Source organism: Limulus polyphemus, unplaced genomic scaffold (genome assembly GCF_000517525.1).
Source record: "Limulus polyphemus unplaced genomic scaffold, Limulus_polyphemus-2.1.2 Scaffold1794, whole genome shotgun sequence".
Classification (NCBI taxonomy): Eukaryota; Metazoa; Arthropoda; class Merostomata; order Xiphosura; family Limulidae; genus Limulus; species Limulus polyphemus.
Window position 1 is genome coordinate 145746 of NW_013667404.1, and position 4743 is coordinate 150488.

Here is a 4743-nt window from a genome sequence, read left to right on the forward strand (position 1 = left end):
TCTTTCTAAGGTCCATCCAGAGTCTCTCGCTTGAAACTCAAAACTTAAATGAATCTATGAATCTAAACTGTCTATTCTTTCTAAGGTCCATCCAGAGTCTCTCGCTTGAAACTCAAAACTTAAATGAATCTATGAATCTAAACTGTCTATTCTTTCTAAGGTCCATCCAGAGTCTCTCGCTTGAAACTCAAAATTTCTCTTAAAAGTTTCGTAACAGCATCTATATAATGATCTTCCAAAGTAATCGACCTTAGAATTATTTCATTTTTAGTTTTGAATGAAAAGTCTTTAGATTCTTCTTGCATTCTATAAACATAAAACAATTTAACGTTAACTTTTAAATTCATTTTACGTTTTAACTCATAAATTTTAAGAGGAACAATATTTTGTACATTAAACAAAAATTCATGAGTATAATTATTAGCATTATTTATTAAATACGTTTTCAATCGTCTTCCGTAAGCTGTTTTATTTCTTGAATAGCTTCATTTTTATGTAATGCTTTCTTATTACTTTCATTATGAAATTTCTTATGAGATCGTTTATGATATTTTTTCACATAATCACATTTTGTTTGTTTCTGCCTAGGTTTCTTAGGTTTAGCAATTAAATCTTTATGGAACTTTTATTTTCTTGCAAATGTTTCTCTTTGAATCTTATTGATAAGAAACTTTACTAAATCATTTCTTTTAAGTGTATATCCACGGTATCCTTTTCTTTTAGCAAACTCTTTCAACCATTGTAAGGTTATTGATCACTCTATTTATTATGCATTAAATTTATTAGGAAACTTTTTATTTATACAGTCCTAATTGCTTATCTCCAAACAAAAAGTTTCTAATTAACAATATTCACGTTTTTTTGTGTGTTCTCCAAGAAATGGTTTAACAACTTTTAATCCACATTCAGATTCCACTTTTTCGTTTCTTTTATTTTAAACTTCATTATAATAATAACTGACACATTTTTACTTACAAAATTATAACCATCACCGTTATTTTTTTATGGAAATTATCAAGCGATTTCTCTTCATTACATATACTACACTAGTTAATTTTGCTTAATCTCTTTCTGTGAAGAAGATTTTGCTTATGTTTTTCCAAATGTGTTTAAATGACTTTCGATCCACATTCACATTCTACTTATTCATTTTTTTTCATTTTTAGTTGCATGATAGTGATCACTAACACATATTTTACACCAAGATTTAAGACCATCTTTGGTTTGATTATTTTTATTATATTCATTGACAGGTTTTTCAACTTTAGATACGGTACATTTCTCCATTTATTAACAAAAAAGTTTCTATTTAAATGTATGAGATTGAACAACTTTTTGAAAATAATGACGAGGCATGTAAAATTAAAGAATACGAGATGACACCAGAATTATGTGGGATATGTCAAAAAGATGGACAGTTGATGATATATGTTATTATTGTAATCGAGAAACTTTATAGTAAAATATAGAAAGAAATACTTTAATAATAAAATATAGATGCCATCGATAAGAGTCATGTTTCATCATTTTATTACCTTTTATAAGGGTAAACATGTGAATTATTCATATTTTGCTAATAAGATCTGTGAGTATTTATGACTTGAAAATGAAATAAAAGAAACTGAATCACATAAAAACGAAAAAATATTGGAAACTTCTATTAGATACTATGAGAAGTTAAAACCTATAAAATGTTATGATGGTTATAAAACGTTTTAACTGGATGTATTAATCGGAAAAATCACACATTGATAGGAAATACAAGGGGGCTCTGAAACACTGATTCCTTAAAATATGGGGACTCTGTTTTGTTACAAAAAATGAGGTCTATATTAATAAAAAAAAAGTATTTAATAAAATGGAAGGTTCTTAGATATCAAAAACAATGCTTTAATATTTAATAGTAACTTTTTATACTTCATTTTAGATGACAATATTAATCCTTAGTTTAAGGTAGCATATACCCTTTAAATGTCAAAAAATATCCCAATCTATTTTTTGCATATTTCGAATCCTTAAGGGTGTAAGTTTCACAATTTGTTGGATGTGGTATATCTTTTTTTCACCTAGACAAAGACCCTTAAAGTGACAATTTTGCGCCAAATTCTCAAACACGTTTTTCTCAAAAATCGAAAATTTGACCTCCTCATAGTGGTTTTAATTCATAATTTCAGATCTGTTGGCTTTATAGAAATCATAAATGTGCATTGTTAGGGTATATATAGTGTAAACTAAGGTAAAATTGATAAGAGGTTTGTTTTTTATTAAATGACCATTAACGTGTCACTGTAACATATTTCCTACTTTTCGCATACTCATTAGTGTCGTAATTTGACCTTGAATTAGTTTTCAGAATTTTCCTTAGTTCAGACTAATTCTTCATATCCCATCAAATTCTAGACCCATTTGCAGGAGCATTCAGTCATCTTTGTAGAAGTTATCGAGAATATAAGACATTTCTTTGTTATTTCTTTATTTTTATAATATGCAAATCAGCCACAGTGTTAACGTTATACAACATGTGCCAGAATATGTTTTTGTACCTATTTCAATATATTTTCATACAAAAAGTATAGTATGAAAATGTTTTTTTCTGATAAAAAGATCAAACCTAGATAACACTAATTTACGTCAGCGGAAGTCGCGTGACGCTGGGAGCATGCGCGCTGGAGTTTCTAGAATTATCGGGGAACCGCGCGAATGTCCGAGTGTTTGCCAGACGCCCTCTTTTTAGTATATAAGCCCAGTAAATAAAGCCAGCGATAGATATAGATATGCAAATAGATCGAAGAGATAGATAATTGAGCCAAGCGAACAGTAGGCACCGTAAGTAAAGTGTGTGAATCGCTGTGATTTTTTCGCGTGTGTTATGAAGGTTGTTAAGTTTAAAGTGACTATGGAAATTCTGTGTATTACTAAAAGTTTTATCCATAAACTAATTTTAATCAAGAAAGGACTTGTATCGCTGAAGTTTCCCTGAAAGAATTTCAACAGGAAATTAACAAACAAGCAGATACGCAACAAACTGTTGTCAGAGAGTGGGATAAAAAAAAGATGGAAACGAGAAGTGGCAAATCAAACTACAGCTTAGGAGATTTCATGGCAGCAATACAAGAACAGCAAAAAAGACAAGAAGAACGAGAAAAGAAACAATAAGAAAGATGACAGCAGTTGTTGGAGGAAAAAGAAAAGAAACAATAAAAACAAGAAAAGAAACAAGAAGAGAGACAACAGCAGTGGCAAAAACTTACAACAATGGCAGCTCGAACAGCAAAATAAACAAGAGAGATTACAGCAGTTGTTGGAGGAAAAAAACAAACAAGAAGAACGAGAAAATAAACAAGAAGAGAGACTACAGCAGTGGTTGGAGGAGAAAGAAAATGAACAAGAAGAGAGGCTACAGCAGAGGCAAGAAAACCAGCACCAGTGGCAACTAGAACAAGAAAGGAAACAGAAGTACAAATGAAAAAGATTAGTAAATTTCAAAGTGAATTAAATACATTAAAGGATGATTTACTGTCTTTTACACAAGGAGGATATATTAGCCATGGACCTGATCAGCCCCAGACAATGGCAAGCCCCTTCCAAACCCCGTAGCTAAACCCTAATGCAGACATCTTCAGTCCCCTTAGAAGTCACATCTCAGATATGAATGTCAGCAATAGGGGTGATCCAGTACGAAGGAAGCCACAGGAATTCGATGGAAAGGCACCATGGGAAGCATATAGAGCACAATTTGAGCTACTGGCAGAAATGAATGGATGGACAGAGGAGCATAAAGCAGTATATCTGGTAACGAGCTTGAAGGGACAACCACTGGAAATACTTGGACTGTTGTCAGCAGACGACAGACACAACTATAGAGCACTGGTAGCGGCTCTAGAACTCAGATATGGAACCCAAAATCAGTCAGAAGTCTACAGGGCTAGGTTTAAGACGAGAGTCCATGCTAAAGGGGAGAGCCTGCAAGAGCTGGCACAGGATTTGGAAAGTATGGCACACAAGGCACACCCGATGTCCCAAAGCTGTTGCTGAGAGATCAGTTTGTAGATGCATTGGACAGTCCACAACTGAAGGTACAAGTAAAGCAAGCACTCTCCTCTACTATGCAGGCTGCAATGGCCAGAGCTCTGGAATTCGAATCTTACATTAAGTCCAGCAAAGAAATACCAAGGTTGGAACAGTCATCAGAATTTAAGGCCAGAAAATGGCAGCTCTCAGAGACGTTTGAGGGACTTTGCTGGTACTGTAACAAACCTGGGCACAAGAGAGCTCAATGCCGGCATCTTCAACACAGGGAAGATGCCACGGCAGGAAAGGCTGCTACCAAGAAAGGTTGTTGGAACTCTAGAGAGCAAGGACATATGAGGAGCCAGTGTAAGAAGAATACTACCAATAAGTCAGTCTCGGGGAATCAGTAGTGGTTGGTATTGAGGGATGCCCACCAACCCCCATCATGAAATTTCCAACAGCTAGGTGTAAAATGGCAAGCACACATAGTGCCTACGTGACAGGAAAGCTGGATGGCCAAAGGTACAACTTTGTCATAGATTCTGCATCTCAGAAAACCCTTGTGAGCATCAAGGTTCTGGATCACAAAGGAGTACCAGAAGTCATACAGAAGCTCTGTGGTATGGCAGGACATTATGTAAGGTTGTGGGGACCAGTGTGGGTAACTATTGAGCTCATGGGCATGAAGAACAGACAGAAAGTATACTTGGCTGACATTGAAGAGTAATGCAT